This window comes from Dioscorea cayenensis, chromosome 16 (assembly GCF_009730915.1).
Source record: "Dioscorea cayenensis subsp. rotundata cultivar TDr96_F1 chromosome 16, TDr96_F1_v2_PseudoChromosome.rev07_lg8_w22 25.fasta, whole genome shotgun sequence".
NCBI lineage: Eukaryota > Viridiplantae > Streptophyta > Magnoliopsida > Dioscoreales > Dioscoreaceae > Dioscorea > Dioscorea cayenensis.
The window spans coordinates 9,791,540-9,797,421 of NC_052486.1; the positions used below are offsets into that span (position 1 = coordinate 9,791,540).

At 49.7% G+C, this 5,882-nt stretch overlaps 1 pseudogene; it reads right to left on the reverse strand.

Moving 5' to 3' along the window:
- Positions 1-3,476: 3,476 nt before the first annotated feature.
- On the reverse strand, positions 3,477-4,987 carry LOC120278499 (annotated as a pseudogene).
- Between the last annotated feature and the right edge of the window lie 895 nt (positions 4,988-5,882).

Here is a 5,882-nt window from a genome sequence, read left to right on the forward strand (position 1 = left end):
CACTAGGGGCGCCCCTGAATGAATAAGAAATGGACAGCTGATGGTCAGCTTGCATGAAACTTCTCACCGATAATAAGCTAGATGTCGATTACACACCTGAGGTTGGTAAGAACTGAGGGACAATGCTCCCCTAACCTAAATGGGCCTACCAGCAAAGCAACGCTGGTACTTAATCGGGGTGGTTTGGTTTCAGTGAAAGGCCCCCGCTGCAGGAACAGGCGGTTGTCATTTGAAAGTCAAGGCCCCACCCCAGATGGACGCCCTCGCTCTATTGGCAAAACGCTTCGAAAGAAGAACGTATCGCCATAGCTCCTGACCGGCCGGCCTGCCCCTTTCTTTGCCCGCCGGCCGCCTAGCTCGTTATTCTTGAGATCTGGATAGAGTCTCGCTCGGGAAGCATGGATTCTTAGATCTAAAGAATCCATGCTGCAAGCAGCAAGCGTAGGCAACACAGGACTGACGGGGTGAGTGCGCCAAAGCAACGGGGCCGGAGGGGTCAGTACTCAAGTACTATATTCTTCCACTAACTTGAACTGGCTGGCTGCATTTTGTAGCGCGCATACTCTGATTCTCTTCTACGAATCCACAACTCTCTTACTCGAAGCTGAGACTCTCATCTATATCCCTAAAAGTTTCTCTATTCTATGATTTAAATGACAGCTTCAACTAGGCTCTCACTTTGGATAGGGTTTTTTCGGTCTTAATCAAGATAGGGTCAGGGGCGCGTCGGAACGGTAGCTGCAAGGTCTCATCCGAGAGTCCAATCTCTTTGTACTGTGCTTTTGTGTCTTTGAATAAAAAAGAAAGGGGGTCGATTTAGGCTCCTTTCCTTCCACTGCATAGCTGCGCTTATCAGGTACTACGAGCCCTCTGTCCCACGCATCTAACCAGCCTCGCGTGGTTCACCGGTTCCACTCGAAAAACTCTCATTTGTTGAAGCGGAGCATAGTGCGGCGCCGGAGCGAGAAAGGTCCTTCTTTCGGTTTATTCACTGATCTGAAAATGAAACTCTAGCACTTGTTTTCTTAGGCTAGGCGTTCGCAGAATCAGTCTATCCGAACCGAAGACGCACTCACTTCTCAGATCAGCTGACGGCCTGGGCCTCTCCAGCGGAGCTGGGCGCCGGGCCCTGATGCGCCAGCGATCGGGACATTAGGGGAGTGCTTGCCCGGGCTTTCTCGGCCTGGTATCCCGCACCTCGCGTCTCACGATATCTACATCTCAACTGTGCCCCGGAGACACGGTCGAAGCATCGCCCGCCCAGTGTGCGTCTTTCACGACATGCTCTGGTCCCGGTGTCTTCCTGTGGTCTTCAGCGTTAGAAGAAGTCGTGTCCGTCCCGGACATCCGCAACGTCCCTCCCACGCCTTTTATTTTAAGAAATATGGGACAAAGATCAGGAAAAGACGGACCGGGCCCATTCGGTGACTTTCAGCGGTCGCCCCTCACTGAACCAACTTGATCTGAACTACGATTCAGATCAAGTCTTACTGAAATCGGATTTCCTTTCGTGCCATATGGCGCTTAGACTTTTACTTTATCCCCTTTTTCCCCTTTCCTTTTCCTTTATTTGTTCTCGAAGGTCTTCGTCTCCGTGTAAAAGCAAACTCTCCAAATTTATGACCAACCTTTCCTTCAGTGATCTTACAACGAACAGGAGTTTTTCCATTGTAAATGAGTACGGAGCAATCAACGAATTCGGCGAAATAGAAGATCTACGTGACCAAATTTTCTCCTGCAAAAAGACTCTCTGTTCTTCTTCATTCTAAACAGGAAAGCATCAACAAAACTTCCTTCCATATAGATCGTCGTGGCATGAACTAAATTCTGCCTTTTCCCCACCCCCACTACTGCCCGAAATCCTGCTTTGGTGGGCTTCCCCAAGGTGACACCCTGAAGGTCTCACCTCCTTTCGTGCGCCCCTCACCTCCTCCATGAGGATGATCCACTGGATTCATTGCAACACCACGAACAATGGGGCGTCTGCCTAACCACCGGCTTTGTCCTGCTTTTTCTAAGCTTACGTGCACCATGGTTGGGATTGGAAACTATACCAATAGTAGCTCGGCATCGGGAATCTATGAGTTTTTTTCAAGACCTCGAAGGTAGCCGCACAAGACATTGTGGGGCTGGCTCCTTAATTATTTTTTTGCATAAGTTCCTGCGGCTCGAGCCAGCTTTTGCGCCTTGACCTGGATGACATTCAATATCATGTACCCATGTTCCCATACGTATATTAGCTAATGGTATGCAATTTCCTACTTGAGAATTTAGATCAAGTATCTCGTATCTATAAGCAGGGGCGTGGCCAAGAAGCAGCCAGCTGACTGCTCTCTTCAACCCGACCTTTTATTCGCTGTGCGAACAAGGTCTTGGAACCGAAGGTATGTATGGGCATTCTGGGCAGGTCGCAAGAAGCCGCTTTTAGAAGGTTTGGACCAATCGCACCATCACCATTTTACCCGCTTCCAATTGATGACTGGCTAATATATAAGTGTTGACCTAAGCCCCTGTGCAGTGGTTTCGGCTCCCTGAACCGTACGTGAGCTGCCCTCGTACGGCTTCTTCCTAAGAAGGTCGAAGCCCTCTATCAAACTTTTTTGAAAAAGCCTTCGCCCTCCCTATTCAACGGGGCTATTAGAGAAGCAGCTTCGTTCCTGGACTTCTTTTGCTTTTCTTTTTTTAGGGCTTCGTTTCTGATACCGGCTTAGTTACGAGCTAACTTTCGCTGACTCTTTGTAGTCTCGGTGAATACTTTAAAACTCCGTTCCTTAGCCTCCACAGCTGACGTGACTCTGTACTCGACCCCTTTCCCTTTGTAGACGGATAAGTGACTCTGTAACCTTAGCTTTTCTCCTTTGTAGAACAGCTAAGCCAGTTCCTTAGTTTCACTTACCTAAAACCTAATCTGTTATTCCATAACCTTAGCCGAGCCGAGGCTAAGTGACTTCGTAACCTTAACGTACTTTTTGTTTTCGTACTTTTTTTCCCATCAGGTCTAACCTTTGCTGGCTTTCGTCCCTTCGCCTATAGGCGGCTGGCTTTGGCTTCGCTATCGCTCATTACTTGGTATAGAGATCTCCCCTGTAGTGTAGTGGTCGGCCTTCCCACCGGAATGCCTCCTTCCTTATAAGCCCTTGACTACAATAACAGGGGCTGTTCACCTTTGCTTTTTGAAACTTAGCGACTTATATATATTTCTTTTTTTATATTTAATAAAGAAAAACGAAAAGACTATTGTAAATGTAAAGGCGAACGGGGCTCCCAGGCCGGGACGTCTGGCAGAATGTTTGGCCTCCTGCAGGCTTCCAGCGAGACCCGAAGGGTGAGCTTCTGGCGGTTAGCTTAACGTCAGTAGGCATTCTGGGCTGGAAGGAGGCAAGCAAATGAAGGGAGGCATGGAGGGCCGACTACAAGAAGCAAAGCTTTGTAAACTCGACAAGTCGCTTATAGAATGCCGACTACTTCATGAAGTTTCATAAGGGGGGGAAGCGAAGCTTAGCGAGGCCGACCACGTAATAAGCTGCTGGCGGAGAAAGCTCGAAGAGCTTCCCTTCATTCGTTGCTAAGCCAAGGTCCCAGGTCTCCCGAGTCAGCCCGGGCTTTTTTTCGAAGAATCCTGCACCCATGGGCATACGGCCTGGCAGGCCTTCCCTTTCCGCCGGAGCTTCATGGGTGTTGCCCCTGTTCCCCCAATCAGATTTTTGGATGTGAGCTATACTCCGCGAGGAGCCACACGGGCGTATGGCCTTTTGCCTTGCCATTTGACCTCTATTCCCGCGTGAGACGGAATGCTCAGTGACAACCTCTCAATTGTCACCGCCTGGCCTCTTTTGCTACCACGGTAGCACCTAGTGTGGTCAGCACCAATCGTGTTCGGGCAACGAAGCTTACACTCATTCACATTGGTTCATCCCTGCTATGCCCCCGGGCTTTTTGCTCTTCTAACAACAATGGTGGCCGGCCATCTCGTCAAGGCCCCGGAATCCGCTGGACATCTCAGCGGCGGGATTGGATACCCGCATCAGATCGAAGTTCCATTTTTTTGCCTCCCTCAAAGGAGAGCTGTTTCTAGGTGGGTCGCTTCATGAAAGACATTGCTTAGGACCAACGGGTCACACGACAGGTGCACGATTTACTTTTGCACGCTCCATCCTTCGGCCCTTCGCCTATAGGCTTGGCAGGCAAGTTACCTTGATCCGCCTTCGGCTTCGATTCGTTATGCTCAGCAGCTCCAACAAGCCCCTAAAAGTTTCTTGCTGCCTCAAACTCTGCCAAGAAAGCGCTGCTTTACGTTTGATCCTATGTGCCCAGAGAACGCAATGCGTTCTCCACTTTCGGATCTCGCAAAGAGAAAACGTCTTTTTTCCGATGAGTTTCTCTCTCATTCGCGGAGCGAAGAAAGCGGGCTTTTGCCCCAGCTACCGCTATCCTTGGGAAACCCAAAGAGCTACCGAAGGAAAGGGATGCAGTCCCTCCCTTGGCCAAGGGAGAGGACAGGGCAGAGAAGAAAACGTCCTTCGCGCAAGTTTGTTTGCTTCCCTGCCCAAGCTTGGCTCTTCGACCAAGGAGGCATTCTGGTAGGAAGGCCGACCACTACATAAAGCGTAAGCAAGCACTTGGCTTGGGAGCAAGCTACCTTTCTTTGATCCACTTTCCCGGGCAGGGAAGAGAACGAAAAATGGCAAAAGATGGTGGCCGTGGTAGGTTCGAGGATCTTACGCGGCGGAGCGAACTCTTCTATCGTGTTGCATTTCCTCTGGCGGCGTAGCAGCACCCCCTCGATCCATCGTACTAGAGCGATCCGAGAAGAACGATTAGGGTCATATTCGGTCCTTTCTACAATGCCAATAGACGAAGTGCTTCGTTTCAGGTCCATTTTTCGCTGCAATCGCTTCGATCCACCCCCTCGGTGAAAAACAGTAATACGCCCGGAGGAATTCCTCCCTGCGGACTTCCCCGTACTCAAAGTGAAATGTCTAAGTGCTCTCCCTTTAGGCTTTGTCTCATTCTCTCTCTCGTCATCATTCGATTCTGCCCCCTACTTCAATGAAAGCTCCTCCTCCTTATCCTCAAAGATCGTCGTTGGTCCTTTATCATCTCTTTCTTTGGTCATTGATTGTTTAGAAAGCCATGCCTGCGAGAAACGGGCCCCTCTTTGACATCAGATCTTGTCATCCGGGCGGGCAGCTTCCGGTCCGGGTGCTCAACTTTAGAAGTAGCGCCTTTTGAATAAATATAAGTAGGCGACTTGCTTTGTGTTAAACATATAGCGGCGCCTTCCTGATAAGAGACCAGCTTTTTAGATGAGAGAAGGCCTGCTTTTTAGGAAGAGCTTTTTTGATGGAAATAGAACGTCGAGACTTGCCTCTTGGCTACTTAAAAAAAGTGGTGGAAGAAAGTGACCCGCAAGAGGCTTTCTTTAGATCGTTTCACTCATGCTTTTGTAGAAAATCAAACTATTCCCCTTGGCGCGCACGCACCGCACCCTTCGCTATGTTCTTAAATGAATGAGACAGCACTCGCTCAGATGTCGTCTCTTCCCTTCGACAATAGTGTCTAGGCTTCATCCCCGAAAGATCAACTGGCGCAAGACAAGCACACTCGTCGGCAATCAAGATAGGAACCATCGGAGAGGAAGGAAAGCGCTGGTCTTTGAGATTCGAAAAAAAAGTCTTCGGGATCGGTTGATAGCAAACAAAGATAGAATGGCGAACAAAGAGAAGGCTATTGTAGAAGGTACGGTGATCGTAGAGGTAGGGGGGAGCAGTAGGCAGGGTGAACTTCAGAAGAAAGACAAGGAGGTGGCAATGCCGTAGGCGAGGCCGGCGCCGGAGAAGTCGGATGCGGCATCTTTGATGAGAAAGGGGACAGAGAATAAG